This window comes from Magnolia sinica, chromosome 13 (genome assembly GCF_029962835.1).
Source record: "Magnolia sinica isolate HGM2019 chromosome 13, MsV1, whole genome shotgun sequence".
Classification (NCBI taxonomy): Eukaryota; Viridiplantae; Streptophyta; class Magnoliopsida; order Magnoliales; family Magnoliaceae; genus Magnolia; species Magnolia sinica.
The window spans coordinates 36140672-36166681 of record NC_080585.1 but is presented as its reverse complement, the minus strand read 5'-3'; positions in this window follow the sequence as shown (position 1 = coordinate 36166681).

Below are 26010 nucleotides of genomic sequence, written 5' to 3'. Positions count from 1 at the left end.
AAAATTCAGTGCGGTGAACACATCGCCGATTGTGCACACACACCTAGGTCCTTACTCATGCCTTCATGGTAGATTCAAAATAGTTTCAATACAAAGTCACGAGTTCAAGTACCCATTGTGGCCGTAAGCGACTCTGGTGTATGAGTGTGTGTTAAAAGAAAAGGAAAGAAAGAAAATGCCGATTTATCTTTTGGGTTGAGCCTAATGATATTTAGTAATTTCTCATCAGGTAGAAATTATTATTAGTTATTTTTAGAAAGGTAAGGTTAGGCCACTTATAATTATATTAACATGATAAAATGTTGTACGTATATTTGAGCAGACACCACAAAATAAACAATCCAATGGAAAAAATAAATGAAAAGAGAGAGAACATATGAGAGTTGATCCTTATCTCCTTTGATGGATTCAAGCTGCATGTGCCCTACCTAACTTCCTATAAGGAGAAGTTATATGGGTCTTGGAATAATGTTGGTGACAAATCCACCTTGTCTATTAATATTATCATATTGTGTTAGGACATGACTCTAAAAATGAGATAAATCCAAATCTCAAATAATCTATGGTATAAGAGAAAGATAGTGGAGATGAGAATAGATGTATTATGATGCTTGAGTTCGAGCATGTTTGCCAATAAAGCAGGATTTTCTTGTCTGTTGCCATGTGATTGGGCTACATTATTACATCAATTGGGTTCGGGTTCGGGATTGGGTTTAGGTTTGGGTTTTCAAGTTTAGGTTTAGGTTTATGTTAGTGAGTTTAGATTAGGATTATGTGTAGGTTTAAGTTATAGGTTTAGGTTATAGGTTTAGGTTTAGGTTTTAGGTTTAGGTTAAGGTTAGGTTATAGGTTATAGGTTAAGGTTTAGGTTATAGGTTTTGGTTTAAGTTAAGGTTATAGGTTATAGGTTTAGGTTTAGGTTTAGGTTATGGGTTATAGGTTATAGGTTATAGGTTATAGCTTTAGGGAATTGAGAATAGGTTAAGGTTTAAGTTTAGGAAATCGGGTTCGGGTTCGGGATCGGGTTTAGGTTTGGGTTTTCAAGTTTAGGTTTAGGTTTAGGTTAGGGAGTTGAGATTAGGATTACGTGTAGGTTTAGGTTTAGGAATTTGAGAATACATTTAGGTTTTAGGTTTAGGTTTAGGATTTAGGTTTAGGTTAAGGTTAAGGTTAAGGTTATGTTATAGGTTATAAGTTTAGGTTATAGGTTAAGGTTTAGGTCATAGGTTTTGGTTTAGGTTAAGATTATAGGTTTAGGTTTAAGTTAAGATTTAAGTTTAGGTTATAGGTTTAGGTTATAAGTTATAGCTTTGAGAATTGAGAATAGGTTAAGGTTTAGGTTTAGGAAATCAAGTTCGGGTTTGGGATCGGGTTTAGGTTTGGGTTTTCAAGTTTAGGTTTAGGTTTAGGTTAAGGAGTTGAAATTAGGATTAAGTGTAGGTTTAGATTTAGGGATTTGAGAAAACATTTAAGTTTTAGGTTTAGGTTTAGGTTTTAGGTTTAGGTTATAGGTTATAGGTTATAGCTTTAGGGAATTGAGAATAGGTTAAGGTTTAGGTTTTGAAAATTGGGTTCGGGTTCGAGATCGGGTTTAGGTTTGGGTTTTCAAGTTTAGGTTTAGGTTTAGGTTAGGGAGTTGAGATTAGGATTAGCTGTAGGTTTAGGTTTAGGGATTTGAGAATACATTTAGGTTATAGGTTTAGGTTTAGGTTATAGGTTTAGGTTTAGGTTAGGTTATAGGTTAATGTTTAAGGAATTGAGTTTAGGTTATAGGTTATAGGTTTAGGTTATAGGTTAAGGTTTAGGTTATATGTTAAGGTTTAGGTTTAGGTTATAGGTTTAAGTTAAGGTTTAGGTTTAGGTTATAAGTTATAGCTTTAAGGAGTTGAGAATAGGTTAAGGTTTAGGTTTATGAAATTGGGTTCGGGTTCGGGATCGGGTTTAGGTTTGGGTTTTTAAGTTTAGGTTTAGGTTTAGGTTTAGGTTAGGTTATAGGTTAAGGTTTAGGGAATTGAGTGTAGGTTATAGGTTAAGGTTATAGGTTAAGGTTTAGGTTAAGGTTAAGGTTAAGGTTTAGGTTATAGGTTTTGGATTTTGAGAATAGGTTTAGGTTAAGGTTATAAGTTTAGGTTTAGGAAATCGGGTTCGGGTTCGGGATCGGGTTAAGGTTTGGGTTTTCAAGTTTAGGTTTAAGTTTAGGTTAGGGAGTTGAGATTAGGATTAGGTGTAGGTTTAGGTTTAAGGATTTCAAAATACGTTAAGGTTTAGGTTTAGGAAATCGAGTTCGGGTTCAAGATCGGATTTATGTTGGGTTTTAGGTTATAGGTTTAGGTTATAGGTTATAAGTGTAGGTTTAGGTTTAGGTTTTAGGTTTTAGGTTTAGGTTATTGGTTATAGGTTTAGGTTTAGGTTATAGGTTTTGGGATTTGAGAATAGGTTTAGGTTATAAGTATAGGTTTAGGTTTAGGTTTAGGTTTAGGTTTTATGTTTAAGTTAAGGTTATAGGTCTAGCTTTAGGTTATAAGTGTAGGTTATAGGTTTAGGTTTAGGTTAGGTTATAGGTTAACGTTTAAGGAATTGAGTTTAGGTTATAGGTTTAAGTTATAGGTTAAGGTTTAGGTTTAGGTTTAGGAAATCGGGGTCAGGTTCGGGATCGGGTTTAAGTTTGGGTTTTCAAGTTTAGATTCAAGTTTAGGTTAGGGAGTTGAGATTAGGATTAGGTGTAGGTTTAGGTTTAGGGATTTGAGAATATATTTAGGTTTTAGGTTTAGGTTTAGGTTTCAAGTTATAGGTTAAGGTTTAGGTTTTAGGTTTATGTTAAGTTTAAGGTTAGGTTATAGGTTATAAGTTTAGGTTATAGGTTATAGGTTAAGGTTTAGGTCATAGGTTTTGGTTTTGGTTAAGGTTATAGGTTTAGGTTTAGGTTAAGGTTTAGGTTTAGGTTATAGGTTTAGGTTAAGGTTTATGTTAAGGTTTAGGTTTAGGTTATAAGTTATAGCTTTAGAGAATTGTGAATAGGTTAAGGTTTAGGTTTAAGAAATCGGGTTCGGGTTTGGGATTGGGTTTAGGTTTGGGTTTTCAAGTTTAGGTTTAGGTTTAGGTTAGGGAGTTGAGATTAGGATTAGGTATAGGTTTAGGTTTAGGGATTTGAGAATACATTTAGGTTTTAAGTTTAGGTTTAGGTTTAGGTTTTAGGTTTAAGTTAAGTATATAGGTTTAGGTTATAGGTTTAGGTTAGGTTTAGGTTTAGGTTTAGGTTATAGGTTATAGCTTTAGGGAATTGAGAATAGGTTAAGGTTTAGGTTTAGAAAATCGGGTTCAGGTTTAGGTTCGGGTTTAGGTTTGGGTTTTCAAGTTTAGGTTTAGGTTAAGAAGTTGAGATTAGGATTAGGTGTTGGTTTAAGTTTAAGGATTTGAGAATACATTTAGGTTTTAGGTTTAGGTTTAAGTTTTAGGTTTAGGTTAAGGTTATAGGTTTAGGTTTAGGTTATATGTTATAGGTTTAAGAAATTGGGTTCGGGTTCAGGATCAGGTTTAGGTTTGGATTTTAAAGTTTAGGTTTAGGTTTAGGTTGGGGAATTGAGATTAGGATTAGGTGTAGGTTTAGGTTTAGGGATTTGAGAATACATTTAGGTTTTAAGTTTAGGTTTAGGTTTTAGGTTATAGGTTTAGGTTATAGGTTTAGGTTTAGGTTTTATTGTTTAGGTTAAGGTTAGGTTATAGGTTATGAGTTTAGGTTATAAGTTATAGGTACAAGGTTAAGGTTTAGGTTAAGGTTATAGGTTTAGGTTTAAGTTAAGGTTTAGGTTATAGGTTTTGGGATTTGAGAATAGGTTTAGGTTTAGGTTTTGGGGTAGATCCAAAGCTCAAGTGGACCTCAAATAACTACCATGGTGGGTCTCAAGAAGGAATCAACGGTCGGAGGCACTATCCCCACCATGATATTTAGTTTTAGGTATAGGTTTAGGTTTAGGGTTATACTAGGGTCTGCTCCAATAATTTCGAGCTAATACATCAACACAACCTATCCAAATGGATAGGCCACTCCAATGTTGTCCATAGGAAATGAACAGCTTTATCATAGTCATAACAGCGGTTCCCACCTTAAAGGGACCCCCACTCAACATCCGGATAGCTCCGACGCACGTCCGGGTCTGCTCCATTAATTTCGAACAAATACATAAACACGGCCTGTACAAATGGTCAGGCCACTCCAATGCTGTCTATAGGAAATAGACAACTTCATCATGGTCATAACAGCGATTCCCACCTTCCAGGGACCCCTGCTCAACATCCGAATAGCTCCAATGCACATCCGGGTTTGCTCCATCAATTTTAAGCAAATACATAAACACGGCCTGTCCAAATGGCCAGGCAACTCCAATGCTGTCCATAGGAAATGAACAGCTTTATCATGGTCATAACAGCGGTTTCTATCTTCCAGGGCCCCCCACTCAACATTCGGATAGCTCCGACGCACATTCGGGTTTGCTACATCAATTTCGAGCAAATACATAAACAAAAAAAAAAACACATAACATATAAAAGTGACCATGTCAAATACACATCTCCAACGTAGTCCCTGTCTAAAGCTCACTTTTTAACCATGCTAATGAAATACCCATGTTTAGCAATACTTATAGCCATGCCCACCTCAACTAAATTAAGCAATGCCCATGGCCATGTATAAAACCCATAAAAGTTTTCTAACTTTTTTTTTCTCCTTTTAGGTATTAGTTGAAGCATCATTAATAATAAATATGAGGAGAAAATAAATATATACAGGTAGAACACGTTGGTATTAGATATAATGAATTGACTTTTAAAGGAACTGTGTAAGGGCATGACATCATTATGTCTTCCTCCAAAATTTACACATGTGTGCATGTTAGAAAATGCATGCTTACCACCCACTTATTTCCATGAATGCTAGCATGATAGTCCTCTCGAACATGGAAAACATTGCATTAGTTTCATATAAATGGCTTGAGACTAATAATAATACAAAATTTTAAAAGAAACAGAAAAGAATAATCATTCAATCATTCTTAATCAGTGGAAATTGTATGGTCACATTTTAGATGCACCATGAACCAAAAACTACACTTTTTTAATTAGTTTATTTTGAGTTAATGCATGCCTCATGTACAAGCTTTGAATGCATGCATATTAAACATCATACTTTGCAATTGATGGCAAGCTCAAATCAGATTTTTATGCCAAAATGTCACCTGATGCCAAGCTCAGATCTCACATCCCAATACATGTGCCTAGGTGGATGTGCATGCATGTGGAATTAGCAAACCACATGAATTAAGAAATACTACTAAATATTCTTTAAGGAATTTAATCGAGCATCTGATGTGCAGGTGTAAGATGTTCTAAAGAGTTGCATGAAATTTGTGGTATGGTGTTGAACCTGAAATTTTCAATGAGTCAACACAACTCGTTGCCAACATTATGTAGGTGGGTAGAATTCTAGTTGCCAATCTTAAGCCAATGCATCTCCAATCAACAATGGAACAAATGAAGTATGCCATATCCACAATGGGGGCCAACCATTTATGTCAGAAGCCCACATCAAGGAGGCAATGCTTAACCTTCAAACCCAATATTAAAAGCTTATTTTCTTTAATCCTAAAATCCAAAATTCCTAAAATCCTCACATCCTCGATTCCTAAAATCCCCAAACCCCCAATTTGTAAAATCAGAAAATCCCCAATTTCAAAAGTCCTCAAATCTCTAAAATCCTAAAATATCTAAATCCCCAATTTGTAAAATCAGAAAAACCCAATTTGGAGTACACATTCAAATCGAGAATCTACAAACTACTAACTCCCAATTTCCTAAATCGGCATTAATATTGAGAGATTGAGAGAGAGAGAGAGAGAGAGAGAGAGAGAGAGAGAGAGAGAAAGATACCTCACTATCGTGAATGACCTTCAACCGAGCTTCAGAGAGAGAGAGAGAGAGGGGGCGTGCGTGGGTAGGGCCTTCGGCAACGGTCCGCAAGAGAGATCAGAGAGAGAGGAAGAGAGAGACAGAGAGAGAGAGAGGAGGGAGAGGAGGCGAGAGAGATAGAGAGAGGACAGGGTGGAGAGATCCAAGAGAGAGGAAGAGAGAGATAGAGAGCGAGAGGAGGGAGAGGTGCAAGAGAGAGAGAGAGAGGAGACTGCCGCAGATTAGGGCAGTCTCTCTCCCGGACGCGGGTTAGGTTACAGGTTGAGTAGCGAGTTGGCTTCTGATGTGACATCACCAAGTTCTATGGGTCCCACTATGATGTATGTGTTGTATCCACACCGTCCATCCATTTTGAGATATTATTTTAGTACATGAGCTAAAGAATGAGGCAGATAAAAAGATGTAGTGGACCTCACCACAGAAAATAGTGGGGAGATTGATTCCCACCGTTGAAACTATCCTAAGGCCCACCATAATTTTTATTTGAAATCCAACCTATTAAAAAGCTAAAAAAGACATGAAATAAGGTAAAACACGAATATCAGCTTGATCTAAAACTTTCGTGGCCTTTAGAAGTTTTTAATGGTGGGTGTCACTGTTCCCATTATTTTCTGTGCTGGGGTCCACTGGAGCTTTGGATTTATCTTTGGATATTTCCCTAAAATAATCTCTCCAAATGGATGGAAGGTGTGGATACATCATGGTGGGGCCCAAAAATGAGAGGTATATAAATATCAGGTGAACCACACCACATGAAAACAATAGTGATTGGATATCCATCATTAAAATCCTCGTAAGGCCCATCGTACTGTTTATTTGGCATCCGATCTGTTTATTAGGTCATGCAGGCCTAGATGAAGGGGAAAAATAAAATCATCTCGATCCGAATGTTTCAAATGGTTGACGCTCATTCAACACTATTTCTTGTAATGTGGTCCATTTCAAATTGGGATATGCTTCATGTTTTGTCTCATGCCATAAGATGATCTTTAAAAATAGATGGACAGCATGGATTAAACACATACATCATGGTAGGGCCCACACAACACCAACCACTAGCCATTGGATGGTGTAGAGGCAGGAGCCAATCTGTTCCCCTTATTTGTGGTGTGGTCCATTTAATCTTTGGATATGATTCATTTTTTGGATAATTCTATAAAATGATCTCGAAAAATGGATAAACAGTGTGGGTTTATCCCAAATTTTCGGTAAATCCAAAACTCAAGTGGACCATGCCACACAAAACAATGTGGAATAATGATTTCCACTATTGATGCCTTCCTTGGGCCCACAGTAATGTTTATTTGTCATCCAACATGTTCATAATATCAAAAAGATTGAAGAGTAAATAACTCCAGATGTTTAAATCAAAATTTACTCAAATTGTTGATCAATCTTGTTTGCCCAATACCTTTCTCATATGTAGCATGATTGGGGTGAGTAACTAGTCAAATTGAGGATAATGATCAGTAAAATAGAGTGAATGGACCAGACATGTAAAATGGGTCAAATATTCTGGTCAAAATTGTGACCCAACTTATTGACACCCTGAGAACGTAAGAGTTAATGATAGTAAGTTTTGTGGGGCCCATCATGATGTGTGTCGAACATCAACACCGTGCATTTGATGTGTCCCCTGTAGCTTATGAGATATGTCAAAAATCATCCGTATACGAAACTCAGGTGAGCCATACCATCTAAAACTATGTGATGACATTTAAAAAAATATAAAAGCACTTGGTGAGGCCCACATGAGTTTTGAATGCGACTGAAACTGGGTCTGATCCCTCATCCAAGTGGGACACACATAATGAGTGGGTTAGATATGTGAATCACATTTAGGCAGGCCTACCATGAACTATTTGAAGAACACCATTTGAAGAATCTATTTCTTTGAAAATATTTTTGAAAAACAATCAACTACCCCTTTCAATATTCCAAGTAGCCAAGGAACCCTAGCCATGCCTTTGAACAGGAATTAGATAATATAAGTCTTGTAGAAGATGCATTTCTTTCGAAATCAGGGTTAATGTGGGCCAGATACCGTATAATTCCTATAGTTTGCTAGTATTTAGTAGAGGGATGGACATTGTGCCCTCCAGTCTAGCATTCACCCAAAAATTTGTAGAAGTTTGATGATTTCAGCTGCCAATTCATAGTTTTTCTGCCTGTTGATTGATAATAAGTGGCTTGGATAACTTGGATATGGGCAACATCAGATGAGTCACCATTCTCACGGCTCCACAAGTGTGGTGATAGCATGCCTGATAGCTTAGATTCATGCACTATACCCTGATACTTTCATAGTTAGAATCCTAAAGGCCTGTTCATTTTTTATTTTTAAAGCCAAGATGGATAAAAAAAAAAGTCTCGACAAAGTGGTTATTGAACGTCCACCATTACAAAAAAAGTCCCGACAAAGTGGGGCCCACCTGATGTTTGTGGTTTCTCTTCATTCATATCTTTTTGATATTCTAAACATGTTGGATGTCAAATAAACATTACTGTGGGCCCAAGGAAGGTATATATCAATGGTGGAAATCATTATTCCACACTGTTTCACATGGCATGGTACACTTGAGTTTTGGACTTACCTATAAATTTGGGATCAACCCACACCATTCATCCATTCTTTGAGATTATTTTAGAGAATTATCCAAAAAATGAATCATATCCAAAGATTAAATGGACCACACCACAAATAACGGAAACAGATTGGCTACTCCCCCTGACACCATCCAATGGCTGGTGGTTGGTGCCCTGTGAGCCCTATCATGATGTATGTGTTTAATCCATGTCATCTATGATCTATTTTTAAAGATCTTACGGTTAAGCTGTGTGGACCCCACCATGACGTGTTTCAAACATTGACACCGTGTATTTGATGGGTCCCCTTTAAATTATGGGATATCCCAAAAATCAGTCGTATACGGAACTCCGGTGGGCCATACCATCTAAAATCATGTGAAGACATGCCTAAAACATATAAAAGCACTTGGTGGGGTCCCACCTAAAATTTGGATGCGTCTGAAACTTGGTATGACCCCTCATCCAAGTGGCACACACATAATGGATGGGCTGGATTTGTGAACCACATCTTGGTGGGCCAAAAAATAATTATGAATGTTTTAATGGAGGGTAACCCCTCTCAACTTTTGTATGTGGTGTGGCCTCCACAAGTCACAGATTGACTTGATTTTTAATCCCTGGGCCCACCATGGAATGGTGCATCTGACTGATGGTGTAGATGTTGGACACGCATCATGGTGGGGCTCACACAACTCTCCCCGCTGTGGAGATTTCAAATAATAAACATTACGATGGGCATTAGGATAGCTTCAACGGTGGGAATCACTCTCCCCACCGTTTTCTATGATGGGGTCCACTATAGATTTTTATCTCCCTTATTCTTTGGGTCATGACTTAAAATGATATCTCAAAATGAATGGACGGTGTGGATATAACACATACATCATAGTGGGGCCCACAGACCACCGACCAGCATTACTGGCGAAACCCGTGTAAAACACACATTGTGCGGATTTGAAAACCAAAATCCTATTCGAAGAGGGATTTCTAAAACCCTCTTTCAAATTCCATTTCCCCCTCACGCTCTGATTTTTTCTCTCTCTTTCTTTCTCACACCCTTTGCTCTCTCATCTCTCTGTCTCTCTCGCACCCTCTCCCTCTTCTCTCTCTCTCTCTCTCTCTCTCTCTCTCTCTCTGTCTCTCTCTTCCTCTCTCTCTGATCTCTCCACCCTACCGTTGCCGCATGCCCTCTCTCTGTCTCTGAAGCTTGGCGAGGTATCTCTCTCTCTCTCTCTCTCTCTCTCTCTCTCTCTCAATCTCAATATCGATTTAGGGATTTGGGGATTTTGCTGTTTGTTTTCAGATTCAACTCCATTTCTAGGTTTTGTGTATGATGGGTATTAGTAAAGATTATATGCATGGTAGGTGTTTGTTTTTTGTCTAATGAAATGTTCTTTCATTATCTAGTATGATTCTTTCTGATTTTATGGTTGGTTTGTGCTAGTATGGTGAAATGTTTGTGTGGAATTGGCCTTCAAGAGCTAGAAAATAGGGGATGTGAATTTCTTACTACTGTTGTTATAGGGAGTCTGTGTAACTGAATTCTATGTGCTTTCCACCTTGATGTTTGGCTTAAATTTGCTTTGTACATCTCTTGTACAAGTTCATGTTAGGATTTGAGCCTGAAAGTCATGTGGCTCTGAAGTTGAGTGGGCCATACTATAACCAATAGTGGTGATTGAATGATCACCATTGAAACTTTATTGGGGATTGAATAATGGGTGCTTCTATCCTAATGTGAACAGGTTAAACTGATGGATGGATTGGATATCACATGGATATTGCCGTTGGCTCCATAGAGTTTTTGGTTACATGAGCTCTTGTAACAAGAAATTCATGTTTGAAAATAGGGCCTGGAATTTTTCCACAAGAACATTCTTACTAGTAGGCTTAAATAGCTTTCTCCTTTTTCTTTGTGCAAGAATGAAATGAAGTCTTGTTTAGATCTTGACTGTTGTATCAAGTTATGCTCATATTTAGGTCCATTGTTTGGTTGGATGCTTGTATTGGTGCCTTGATGTGGATGGGAACATGTCGGTTAGTTAGTTGGTATGATAATTCCCTCCAGTCTTAGTCCTTTAATTTGGTCAGCCCCATCAGATGTAGGGCTGAAATTTGTTTGATAAGTCATTCTATGTTATTGAATTGTTGGCATACTTGTAAAAATTGAAAATTTGACTATTCTATATTATTAAATTGTTGCCTTACTATCCTTCATGAAAAATAAATAAATAAATGTTGCCTTGTAAAAATTCAAAATTTGAATATTCTATATTTTGAATTGTGTCCCTACATGGAAAAATTGAAATTTTGACTCTGTTGTGCATTTTTTGTTGAATGTCATATTATCTCTTTCATTAGATTGGTTTTGCTTTGATCTTTGCAATCATTCTCTACTTGTAAATGATTTATTAACAAAGCTCGCTTCTCATTTACTTGAAAAAAGGTGAGTTTTTATTTACTAGTAAATGAGGAGAGGGCAATGGCTTTATTTTTTTGAATGAAAGCCTATGAAGTAGATTTCTTTTTCTTTTTTTTTCCTTTTTTCTTTTTTTTTTTTTTTTAAATACCAATTGCAGGCTATTCAAACATTGTAAATGATTTATTAGTAAATCATTTACCACCATCCAAATGACCCCTAAAATAGGAGAGGCATTCAATTTATGTTGACAATATGTTTACACTTGCTTGGGAAGTGGATGATGTTGTGGCAAACTGTTTGCCTTTGCATTTCCCTCGATAAGGGAGTACCCCCTATTTTATTTTTTCCAAAAGCTCAAATGAAGGAAACGAGTTTGTTTTTGATGTGATGTTTTCAATGACAATTTTGGAGGAAAAATGTTTTATTTTGTGAGATTGCAATCCAAACAGTTTCAAATACAAAGGGAAAACATTTTCTAAGACTTAAATTTTGCAAAACAAACAAGTGCAAAGGGTTTGGCTGATTTAGTTTACCTTTGGCCTATGTTGCATATTTGTTTTGCTTTGCTTCCTTGATTTGCACTACCTGAAGAAGACCTAAATGGAAATGCATTTTTTTTGCTGTTTGTTTGCACCTATCTAATAAGCAAAGATTAGGAGCCTTTGGAAAGGTCTTGCTGGTGGTAGCTTGTGCCCCAACTCTTTCCAATTTAATGCAAGAAAGGAACTTGGGTTTTCAACAAGGCAGCATGCATGGTAGCCTCTCCCAAAATTTTTTCCCTATTTTCTCCTTTTCCTTTCAATTGCCCTCTCCTACACACTCTTGCATGTGCACAACACACATGCACACATGCACACCCACACAGACACACCAGGGTGGTAATTTTAATCACACTTGCAAATTAAAATCTTCTCCACTCCTGATGTAGTTATCATGACCAACTAATGTAATCTCTCCCTGTCCTCATTTCTCCATCAAATGTCTCTTTTGTTCCTTCTCAACCCTCTTATCTCTATCATGGAGGACCAACATAAGTTGTAGACAAGTGGTTTAATATGTTATTGTTGGTCTAGTGGGCCTGACTTGGCCTGGAAATCATGACGGTCCATGTTTCATGCATATACTTATGATTGGATCTCCAAATATATATTACAATTAAAATATATACAATGGTTGAGATGCAATTATCATTCGAAATAATCCATTAACAATGGCTAGGATTGTTTGATAGATGAGATTTTTGGTTCACTGCCCATGCATTGGCACCAAATGAATAATCTGGATCATTGAAAAGGATGGCCCAAATGTCCAGCATTGCTTGATTTCTGAGCCAATGCATGTTAATAGTGGAGTTCAAATATTGAACTGCTAATTTCAGCGGTCATATTTGTTATGCACTCACTCATGGTATCTTTCCCTGCTAGTTTCCATATAAAAGATAAGTTACATGTAACCATCTTTGCTCTAAATAAGGCTTATCTGATAATCACATAAGTTGATAGGCTTATTTACATTGTCCTTAGGAGCAGGCTGGTTTAAACAGGCCTATCTTATTTACATTGTATTTCTGTTCTCAGTATGAAAATAAAATGTGTATATTGTTCCATCGCCTTCTGTTGCCTAAAATTGTCCTTGCAAACCTTAATGAGCTTGTATATTACATTTTTTTGTCTTAAATTATTATTGTGATTAGTTAGTTTATAGTTGTGACTTGTAATTTATAGATTTGTAAGTTAGATAAATTTAGTTACTCGCTTGAGGATTTCTATGGGGACATAGATATGGTGTATTTTTGATGGCATAGAAATCACTCAAATTGTCCGGGGGTCCTTGGAAGGTGGGAACCGCTGTTATGACCATGATGGAGCTGTTCATTTTCTATGGACAATATTGGAGTGGCCTGGCCATTTGGACAGGCTGTGTTTATATATTTCCTCGAAATTGATGGAGCAGACTCGGATGTGCGTCGGAGCTATCTGAATGTTATGCGGGGGTTCCTGTAAGGTGGGAACAACTGCTATGACCATGATAAAGCTATCCATTTCCTATGAACAGCATTGGAGTAGCCTGACCATTTAGACATGCCATGTTTATGTATTAATTCAAAATTGTTGGAGCACACCCTTATATAACCCTAAACCTACACATAAAACTAATACCTAAAACTAAACATTATGGTGGGGACAGTGCCCCTGACCGTTGATTCCTTCCTGTGACCCACCATGGTGGTTATTTGAGATCCAACTTGTTGGTAAGTTCACACAGACCTAGACCTGAAGAAAGAATAACACAAATATCATCTTGATCGAAAACTTTTGTGGCCCTAATTCATTTCGAGGTCCACTTGAGCTTTGGATCTACCCCAAAACCTAAACCTAAAACCTAAATGTATTCTCAAGTCCCTAAACCTAAACCTACACCTAATCCTAATGTCGACTCCTTAACCTAAACATAAACCTAAACTTGAAAACCTAAACCTAAACCCGAACCCGAACCCAATTTCCTAAACCTAAACCTTAACCTATTTTCAATTCCCTAAACCTTAACCTATAACCTAACCTAAACCTAAACCTATAACCTACACTTACAACCTTAACCTATAACCTAACCTAAACCTAAAACCTAAACCTAAACCTAAAACCTAAATGTATTCTCAAATTCCTAATCCTAAACCTATAACCTATAACATTAACATAAACTTATAACCTAAACCTTAACCTAAACCTATAACCTATAACATTAACATAAACTTATAACCTAAACCTTAACCTATAACCTAAACCTATAACCTAACCTAAACTCAATTCCCTAAACCTTAACTTATAACCTAACCTAAACCTAAACCTATAACCTACACTTATAACCTAAACCCAAACCTATAACCTAAACCTAAACCTAAAACCTAAACCTAAACCTAAGACCTAAATGTATTCTCAAATCCCTAATCCTAAACCCTAACCTAAACCTATAACTTACAATATTACCATAAACTTATAACCTAAACCTTAACCTATAACCTAAACTTATAACCTACACTTATAACCTGACCTAAACATAAACCTAAACCTAAAACCTAAATGTATTCTCAAATCCCTAATCCTAAACCTTAACCTTAACCTATAACCTACAACATTAACATAAACTTATAACCTAAACCTATAACGTACAACATTAACATAAACTTATAACCTAAACCTTAACCTATAACCTAAACTTATAACCTACACTTATAACTTAACCTAAACCTTAACCTATAACCTATAACCTAAACCTAAACCTAAAACCTAAACCTAAACCTAAACCTAAAACATAAATGTATTCTCAAATTCCTAATCCTAAACCTTAACCTAAACCTATAACCTAACCTAACATTTACATAAACTTATAACCTACACCTTAACCTATAACCTAAACTTATAACCTACACTTATAACCTAACCTAAACCTTAACCTATAACCTATAACCTAAACCTATAACCTAACCTAAACTCAATTCCTTGAACCTTAACCTATAACCTAACCTAAACCTACCTATAACCTACACTTATAACCTAAAGCTAAACCTATAACCTAAACCTAAAACCTAAATGCATTATCAAATCCCTAATCCTAAACGTTAACCTAAACCTATAACCTACAACATTAACATAAACTTATAACCTAAACCTTAAGCTATAAACTAAACCTATAACCTACACTTATAACCTAACCTAAACCTAAACCTATAACCTACACTTATAACCTAGCTATAATCTAAACCTAAAACCCTAATGTAATCCCAATCCCGAACCCAAACCCAATTTCCTAAACCGAAACCTTAACGTATTCTCAAATCCGTAAACCTAAACCATAAATGTATTCTCAATTCCCTACTATAACCTACAACATTAACCTAAACCTATACTTATAACCTAAACCTATTCTCAAATCCCTATAACCTAAACCTAAACCAAAACCTATAACCTAAACTTAAACCTTAACCTAAACTTAAACTTATAACCTAAACCTAAACCTTAACCTAAACTTATAACTATAACCTATAATCTAAACTCAATTCCCAAAACCTTAACCTATAACCTAAACATATAACCTATAACCTAAACTCAAAACCTATAACCTAAACTCAATTCCCTAAACCTAAACCTATAACCTAACCTAAACCTAAACCTATAACCTTAACTTATAACCTAAACTTTAACCTATAACCTATAACCTATAACCTAAACCTATAACCTATAACCTAAACTCAATTCCCTAAACCTTAACCTATAACCTAACCTAAACCTAAACCTATAACCTACACTTAATTCCCTAAACCTTAACCCAATTTCCTAAACCTAAACCTAAAACCTAAATGTATTCTCAAATCCCTAAACCTAAACCTACACCTAATCCTAATCTCAATTCCCTATCTTAAACATAAACCTAAACTTAAAAACCTAAACCTAAACCTGATCCCGAACTCGAACCCGATTTCCTAAACCTAAACATTAACCTATTCTCAATTCCCTAGAGCTATAACCTATAACCTATACCTAAAACCTAAACGTAAACCTAAAACCTAAACCTTAGCCTAAACCTATTCTTAAATCCCAAAACCTATAACCTAAACCTAAACCTATAACCTAAACCTTAACCTATAACCTAAACCTATAACCTTAACCTAAACCTAAACCTATAACCTAAAACTAAACCTAAACCATAAATGTATTCTCAATTCCCTACTAACCTAAACCTAAACCTATAACCTAAAACTAAACCTAAACCATAAATGTATTCTCAATTCCCTGCTATAACCTAAACCTTGTATAATGTATTATACCATCAACACTACTTATACCATGAACACTACTTGTATAATGTTTTAGTATATTCCACTTGTATTGGCATTGTTTAAATTTATAAGTTCGCAGCTCGCACATATTAAGCGATGACACCAGGTGGGAGACCACGTCGTTCGTGCACTGGATCAACCCCTTCTACCCGTGATGCGACGGAGATAACATCTCCTTCACATGTTACATCACAGGTGTCTGATCCCTCAGTCGCGCATACACTGAGCACTGCATATAAGTCTAGACATATATTTCTTTTAATGACTTCTATTTATGTTTAGACTTACAAATTTCTTTTGTAACAACATCGTCGACCAGCCAACGAGAACGTAAACCCACATGTGAGTTGCCTTTAAAGTGACTTGCGCATGAGGGTAGGATGACGGTAGAGTTCCCACAGGACTGCATTAGACCTCTTGGGAATAATGCTAGGTTGTTTACGTCGGAGGTCGGTGTCTTATGCTGATCTTTGATCTCCCCTACCACCCTCCATTGGGTAGACATGACAGATGATGTACAACAGCTCATCCATCAACGCCTTCAGGTAAATTTTAGTAAATTAAAATTTATTTTATAAAAGTTCATTTGCGGTTAAGTTATTTTCTTAATAAGTTTATTGCCTTAATATATTATTTACGAAACTGCAGGATAAATTTGACTTAGATTTGAGTGTTCTGCACATTTCTTATACCGTCGACGACATGGTCAAGGAGCGGCTCAAGAAGTATCGCGGTAAGTTACACCAGCGGTACAAGCGGAGCATGAGCCATGAGGAGGGCGCACTATCCGCACCGCCGTATGTGACCCATGACGACTGGTGGATACTCTGCGATAGATTTTCATCTGATTCTTTTTAGGTAATATTTACATATTTACGATATCTTAAGATAACAATTAAATTCACAATTAATAACAATGTATTATGAATAATGTATTCAGAAGAGGAGCAAAAAAAATTCTGACAACAGGAAAAAGTTAGAAGTGAACCATGTAACTGGTTCAAAGTCATTTGTACAACTTCGTTACGACATGGTAAGAAATTACTGGTAATTATTAAATTGATATATTCTTTCCATGTATTTATATTAACTCTATTGTCCTTTTAATTGTGCAGCGAGCTTCCATCACTGACCAGGAGCCCAGACCAGTAGACCTTTATAGAGGGACTCACTGTTGACAAGTGACGGGATCTTGGGTACATCGTAGAGCCAATGAGTTTTGGGTAAAAATCCTTACATTGTAAAATTTAATTGTATTGAGTTATAATAATGTCATTTATTATGAAAATTCGTATGTTTTCATTACAAGTGACGATGGACACCTTACGCTGTCAGCCCACTCCCGATGGCACTCAGCGGAGTGAGCTAGAGATCCTGAGTGAGGTGCTTGGCACTCGTTTTGGATATGTGCGTGGGCTTGGCCATGGTGTCAAGCTCACAACACCCGCTAGAGCTGCCTCCACCCGATCCATCGTCATTGGCGAGAGCGCTGTACGCCAAGCTGATATCACAAGAGAAAGGTTCAGTAGCTACGGGTCGTCATCCATGACATCAGAGAGTAGCTGGAGAGGTAAAGGGAGGAGCAGGAGAGGAGGATAGAGGAGTAAGAGAGGAGGATGGAGGAGCTAAAGAGGCAGAGGGAGGAGCAGCAGAGGAGGATGGAGGAGCTAACGAGGGAGAGGGAGGAGCAAGAGAGGCGGAGGATGGAGGAGCAGGCGAGGTAGAGGGAGGAGCAAGAGAGGAGGATGGAGGAGATGCGGGTGGAGCATGAGTGATGGATGATGGAGATGTTTCAGGCTCTCACTGCACGCTTACCCACCGATGCCCCACCACCTCCACCTTCATCTTTGTGATTTTTTATATTTTATTTATAATGTTTAAACTTATATGTATTTATGCGTGAATGAATGTGATGTAGATAAGATTGTTTGTATTTGGATGAATATAGTTTATGTTTGGATGGATTTATGTAGTTTGGGTTTAGATGGATGTGAATGTGAATATGATGAAATATATTATATAACAGGTGTTTATCAGGAAGAATATGATGAAATATATTATAACAGGTGTATATCAGGAATTTTTTGCTGGAATATTAAAAAAAAAATAAAGAGACTTTTACCTATGAAAATATGATGAAATATATTATAACAGGTGTATATCAGGAATTTTTTGCTGGAATATTAAAAAAAAATAAAGAGACTTTTACCTACGAAAATTTCGTAGGTAAAGGTGTCATCCACGTTTTTTACCTAGGAATATTTTCATAGGTAAAAAGTCCCATCAAGTTTTTACCTACGAATATTTTCATAGGCAAAAGTATCGTGAATTATTTTTACTTACGAACGGGATCGTCGGTAAAAGTTTTGGCTTATTTTTTACCGATGAAAAACTTCGTCAGTACAAGTTTTGTAAATATTTTTAACTACAAACTAAATCGTCGGTAAAAGTTTTGTAAATATTTTTAGATACGAACTAAATCGTCGTTAAAAGTTTTTTCACTTTTTTTACCGACGAATTTTGTTTTGTAAATATTTTTACCTACAAATAAAATTGTCGGTAAAAGTTTATTACTTTTTTAACGACAAAAAACTTCATCAGTAAAAGTTTTGTAAATAGTTTTAGCTACGAAAAAAATCATCGGTAAAAGTTTTTACTTTTTTTTACTGACGAAAAAATTCACCGACGAAAAAATTCGTCGGTAAAAAACTTGCCTTCGCCGATGATTCAAATTTTCGTCGTTAAAAACCTTTTACGTCGATCTTTTACGGACGAATTTGGTAACGAAAATTTTCATCGGTAAAACTCTTTACCTACGAAAATTTGGCTTTTAGTGACGAAAATTTTCATTGGTAAAAGTGAGATTTCTTATAGTGAATGCAAATGGTCTTTAACAGTCTCAATTGATCGCTATAAGACAGCTAAGGACCGTCTCTAATGCAGATGGTCTTTGACAATCTCAGATTACCAGTAAAAGATAGCCAATGACCGTCTCTAATGCAGACGGTCTTTGACTGTCTCGGATGACTGCCTATAAGACAGCTAAGGACCATCTCTAATGCAGACGATCTTTACCAGTTTCTGATGACTACTATAAGACAGCTAATGACTGTCTCTAATGCAGACGGTCCTTGACCGTCTCAGATGACTACATATAAGATAGTTAAAGACCATCTTTTATTCCAGACGGTCGATAGCCGTCTTTTCTCCGCAGTTAACGATGGATTCTGACCGTCTTAAATGATTTGTGGACGTTCAACATCTATAAGACAATTTTGCTTCATATTAAGGACGGTCAAGAGCCATCTAAAATTTTAGAGACGATTTACGACCGTCTTTAAGCCAAGGAATTTTCCAGACGGTCCACAACTGTCTCAAAATTCGTCTTTTTTTTTTTTTTTTTTTCCTTTTTCACGTAGTGCTTTTTGGTCCATGTTTCTATTAGCCTCCTCTATTTGTATGTGTATGATAGTAGTTTCCAATGAAACACCGTTCTTTTATGTTTCATTTTATTCTTATATTCTTTAAAGGAGGGTTGTAACTTTTCTATTAGTGCTCCTAACAGAAACACTTCATCTAACTTAATTCCTTTTAAAATAGTTCATGAACTAGATTTTTAAAATCATGAATCTGATTTATGACAGGTTTATCATATGTCATTTTCTAGTGAAGGAAATTAGCGATTGCATATTTTTTAGCACTTACCTCTTCCAAAATGTACTTCTTTTTCAAAGCAGTCCATATATCTTTAGCAAACTTATAAGAAGCATACACATCATATAGCTTGCTGGACAAAGAGTTCGGAATATAATTTTTACAATTATTTTCATCTGCTACTTCAGTTTAATTTGCTAGATATATAGTAAATGATTCAGAGAAAATGTATAAAACTTTAAGGGTAGTTAGTGTGAACATAAGTTTCTGTTTCCACCGTTTAAAGCATTGTCCAGCGAACGGTTCGATTTTGGCTAACTCAGCAGAAGCATTTACTATTACGATATCCATAGTGTATTTAATTCAACAATTCGATTTCAAGATTGTTTGAATTTTGGTTGAATCAAATAGACTATTAAAATCGAGAACAAAAAAAATAAAAAAAATTAAGACAGAAGACTTGTTGAATTGAGTCGAGGCGTGACGTGAGTCACTCAGCTTAAAATCGAATCTGCTCTCATTGGACAGCGTCCTAAGTGCAACAAGTTTCTAGAGCAATCGGCCTCCTTGATATAACGACTATGACTCGGTCCCAGCGGTGCACTCACTATATACGAGCTCGAACCACTTGCAGTTTAACCTGAAAGTGCTGAGTTGACTCAACGACGAACTCAGCAATCAAATTCTTAAACCAGAAGAACAGAGAAAGTTTTAGAAGAGAAGAATAAAAGATTTGTTCGTACTTTAGAAACTAGAACAAAAGTCCTTATACAGACTCTTAAGTGGTGCATTAAGCACCATTTTGAAAGGGTTAAGTCCGTTGGATTTAAACCCAACAGGCCTACCAACCGAAAGGACACATCTTTCTAGTTTAAAATGAAAATGTGCAAGTGTGAGTACACTCTCGTAAATAAAGCCCCACGAGTACCCATACACACAAACTCACGCAAGTTTACCCGTACCCGCGTCCAGCCCATCCCGTCGTGTCGCATCGTGCACACGGGCACGGCGCGCGCGCGTGTGGCCAATGACATAGATTAGAGCTATTTGCATAGCCCCCTAGATGACCAAACTCACATGCCCCCTGAATGAGGCTCAAGCCCCAAGGCAAAAAATCTATCTTATATATAAGATATTTTTCTTTGTTGAATCCGATTTGGAACAAAACTGACAACTCAAAATCAACAGAAATTTCAAATGTGGAGGGAAACCGAAATATTTGAAATTCCGATTTTAATATTAATTTTAAAACAAAATACAAAAGTACATCAAGCCACTCTCAGAGAGACCCTCCTCAAATTGGGTTGATCAAACAAGCGATATTAACATCCCAGTCGTTGATCTTGGAGGCCTCTATGGCAACTCCATTGATCGCAAAAAGACCATTCGAATGGTGGAAAATGCATGCCAGGAGTGGGGATTTTTCCAAGTGATTAATCATGGGATTAATGTGGAATTGATGGATAAGATCAAACATGTATGGAGGGACTTCTTTTATCTCCCTTTAGAGATAAAGGAAGAATACTCCAACTCTCCTAATACAAGGATCCTTTACTCTTGCTCCGGCGGTGAACTCTGAGGAGTTTCAACACCTGGTCAAGGGTTGGAGTATCCATAGGTGGTGAAATCCCACTACGGTGTGAGTGTGTGGGGGTGTGTGTGCGTGAAAAAAAAAAAAAAAAAACAAACTCTCCTAATACACATGAGGGGTGCGGTAGCCGAGTTGGGGTGGAGAAGGCCACTGTTCTTGACTGGAGTGACTTTTTTTTTTTTTTTTTTTTTTTTAAAATCTTATGCCTTACTCTATCAGGAACATGGACAAATAGTAATCATTGAATAACAACCATTTTCTCTCGTGTCGCCCACATAAGTTTTAAGTCTTACCTCATTTTTTGTCACATTTTCAGAATTAAGCTCCCAAAATGGATGAACAGAGTGGATTTCCGAAAGACATCATGGTAGGTTCCACATAACGTCCCAGTGCAGGAAATTAGTCAAGCATTTCTAAAGTATCCAACTTAACCACGACACAAATAGTAAACCATTCCGTCACTCAGGTCCTCGCAACCCTTTTAGACGTTTGGGATAAAAAATCCATCCAGATCCATAGGACGGATGGGCCACACTAATAGAAATAACAGGGATAGGATGCCAACCGTAGGTTTTTCTACAATGTTGCTGCAGAGGATATATTTCAACTAACCCGTTAATTAATTAGGTGTAACTCACCGGCCAGAAGTAAAGTTCTGTTTTTTTTTTTTGAAGAAAAAAAAAAAAAGCCTAATATCCAAGGCTCTGACTGGGCACTCAACATGAAAGGTTCTAGAAGCAGGTTAATTATTCCCATTGATGTTTCATACATGAGTTTTAAATCAAGCTAATTTTTATATGTACGGTCAAAATAAAAGTTTTAATACGATAAATGCTGTGGATTTACATATACAATATGGTGGGCCCACAAAACTCGCATGTTTCACGAGTGTTTTTTAGCACGTTTACTTAGCGCCAAAGATGAGATATCATATCCCTACTGCGTGCATGGGCATGCATGTCCACGCGTCTGACACACTATGACCCAAGGATAGGACAGACTAATTACCACCAGACGGACGCGGATTTCATGTGAAAGCATTTCACACGAACCTTGGTGGGGACCACCTTCGTGTTTGTGAGAAAATTACCTCGTCCATACGTTTTGTGAGATCATCTTAGGACATGAGGCAAAAATGAGCAGGATCCAATGCTCAAGTGGGCTGCAAACGTGAGGAATTAACGTCCACTGTTTAAATATTTGTGAGGCCAGAAAAGTTTTGAATCAGTATAATATTTGTGTTTTCAGTTTATCCTAGCAGTAATGACGTTTCGAATGGTATGAATGGCATGTAAACATCACTGTCGATTCCAGGAAGTTTTCAAGTATAGAAATTTCCCTACCTACCGTTTCCTTTAGTGTGGCCCACTTGAGTATTAGATTCAGGTCATTTTTAGCCCCTTGGCCTAAAATGATCTCAAAAAAGGGATGAATAGGGTGGATTTCTTACAAACATCACGGTGGCCCCACCTAGGTTCCCATCCCATCCCAGTAACTTCGTGTGAAAGGCTCTCCCAGCATCCCCGCCAGACTTTCCATGCACAAAGTTTCATCTGGACTCCGCTGGCATTACATCATCTATCTGGACTGTCTACTAAATGAAATCAGATTACGTGCTGAGTTACTAAGTATGCTCTCATCGTACCGAGTAAACTCAGTTGGCCCACCTTGAATGTATGCAGTCTATTCACGCCATCCATCCACTTTTTCATATAATTTAAAGGGTTGAGCCTGATGCATATCCAAAGATCAAGTGGATCATACCACTGGAAACAGTGGGGATGATGATTTCCACCGTTGAAACCTTTCTAGGCTCCACAGTGATTTTTATTTTTCATCCAGCCTGTTCATAAGATCATACAGACATGGATGAATGGAAAACACAAATATAAGCTTGATCCAGAAAATCTGCGGCTTTCCAAGTATTTTTCAATGGTAGACATTCAATTCAACCATTTCCTGTGGTGTGGTCCATTTGAACATTGGATATGCCTCATCAAGGCCTAAAATTATCTGCTATAATGTATGGACAGAGTGGATAAAATGAATAAATCATGGTCGACCTCAAAGAGTTTACTCAGCATGCTAAGTGTCGTGAGTTACTCACTACGCAATCCGCTTCCCTACTAAATGCATTTACCCCAGGTATAAAATGGGATTAGGTGGGATGGAGTTTCATTTGATCACCTGCAAATTTCATATGGGATTTGAGGAGGGGAAGGACTGGGGATTAGGTGGGATGGAATACAACTCCATAATCCATCAAACCGAGTTTTGCTTAATCCAATGTTTTTCCCATGATATGAATGTTTTGCTTAATCCAACGTTTTTCCCATGATATGAATTTTATCCCAAACATGGGAATTGAATGGACAAATTAAAATACCATGGTGTTTTCGGCCATGTAATCATTATGCAATAATGATGTTAATCTCATCTAATACAATTTGATACCACTTAATCCCATTACCAAAGTCCAGTTCACTTTTCATAGTCCTTGAAAAATTCATACTAATAAGATGATTTGAGACGCTCAATTAGTCACATGCAAAAGGGACGTAGAAGATTCTTCATAGAAGATGGGTCCAATCAGAGCTTAAAACCATCCAATTGTCATGATTTTTATTTTTATTTTCCAGTGGGGGGATTGGACAAGTGGACTGTTCTGATAGGTGATGTGCATGCCAACGGTCCAATTGATATCCAATACTGTCATCATTGGATTGGTATTCGTGGTCCAAATGGTCCAAATTAACTAGCAAAGTCAATTCCATGTGGATGCATTCGACCTACTTGAAATCCATTTAATGTGAATAAAAAGAGATTTATCTATCCCACTGCAAAAGGGACGTAGAAGATTCTTCATAGAAGATGGTTCCAATCAGAGCTCTTAAAACCATCCAATTGTCATGATTTTTTATTTTTATTTTTTATTTCCCAGTGGGGAGATTGGACAAGTGAACTGTCCTGATAGGTGATGTGCATGCCAATGGTCCATTTGATATCCAATAATGTCGTCATTGGATTGGTATTCGTGGTCCAAATGGTCCAAATCAACCAGCAAAGTCAATTCCATGTGGATGCATTCCACCTACCAGAAATCCATTTAATGTGAATAAAATTAAAGAGATTTATCAATCCTGCTTTTTCTTTTTCTTTTTTTTTTGGTAGTACACATCTCACAGCAAAAGGGACGTAGAAGATTCTTCACAGAAGATGGGTCCAATCAAAGCTCCTTAAAACCATCCAATTGTCATGATTTATTTATACTCCTCACAAAGACTTCTCGAATCAACAAGGAAAGAAAGCAGAAAATAGAAATAAATTCTAAGAAATTCGAAATTGATTAATTGATCAATAAAAACGAGTTCACAACCCTTTAAATAGGGGTACCAAGCAATGAGAAAGAAATTAGAATCAAACTACAACTCAAACTCCTAGAATCCGCGACTTACTATAAATAGTAAACTTACTATTTATAGACGGTCGTGATGTCTACTAGTGCGCAAGGTTTTCGGCCAAAAATAGTAAGTGTCCTATTTGGCTTCACCAAACCGTTCTCCTAATTATTCTAAGCTCTTTTCACGTTGGGCGCAACTCCTAAAGCCCGACGGATGAAGAGTTATAATCAAACTAAAACTTACTATTTATAGTAAAAACGAAATTAAAATAGGGAAACGACCGTCGATCCAGGGGTTTTTCGCAATTCCGGGCTGCGTAACCCGGCATAGCGGGGTTGGTTGGCTTCAGTAGCTCGTTCTACCCCAAAATCATATATTTTACGTCAGATAACTCATTCCGGATTGCAAGATACGCCCGATTTAAGGTTCGATGGTCTGGATCACTTCTGTTGTTGACCGGGCCTTTTCTAATCCATCTTGGCCTTGTAACTGTCCGCGACCTGGTCTACATCAGTCTCCTCCACTTCAAAAGAACTTGTCATCGAGTTCTCGTCATGCTCTGGTTCATGATACTCGGTCAGGTCCGTGACGTTGAAAGTCCGTGAAATCGCCATGTCACCTGGAAGATCAACAACATAAGTATTGTCATTGATCTTTTGGATGATTGGTACTGGTCCAATCTTCTTATTTTTCAACTTGTTATACGTCTCGGTCAGAAATCTCTCTTTGCGCAGATGGACCATAATGCGGTCGCCCACTTCGAATACTTTTTGTCGCCGATACTTGTCCGCTTGTTCCTTGTACTTCTCGTTCGAGGCATGTAGCTTGGTCTGCACTTCTGCATGGATGTCCATGATCATGTCTGCCATATGTTCTGTTGCATGCTTGTACCTGAGAGCTTGGGTAGAGGGATCAAGTCAAGTGTGTGGCGAGGCACTCATCCGTAGATAATCTGGAATGGTGATTTTCCTGTCGAGTAGTTCACCATATTATTGAATGTAAACTATGCTTGAGACAAGGCCAAATCCTACTGCTTCTATTTTTTCCTGAAATACAGCGAAAGAGGTTTCCCAACGTGCGATTCACAACCTCGGTCTGCCCATCAGTCTGTGGGTGGTAGGCGTTATTGAATTGAAGTCGTGTATCGAATCGAGTCCACAAAGTCCGCCAAAAGTAGTTAATGAACTTCGTGTCACGATCAAAAGTAATGGTCTTGGGGACCCCATGTAGCCGTACGACCTCCTTGAAGAATAGATTCACCACGTGTGTTGCATCGAGGGTCTTCTTGCATGGGATAAAGTGCACCACCTTGGAGAAACGATCTACCACCACGAACACTGAATCCATGCCATGTTGTGTTCGTGGGAGACCAAGCACGAAGTCTATTGATAGATTCTCCCAAGAATCGTCAGGCACAGGTAACAGGGTGTAGAGGCCCGTATTCTGAGATTGCCCCTTGAAGGTCTGGCAAACATGACAACGTTGTACGACTTTTCCCACATCACGTACTAATTCTGGCCAGTAATACCGCTCTTCCGCAAGAGCTCGCATCTTGTCT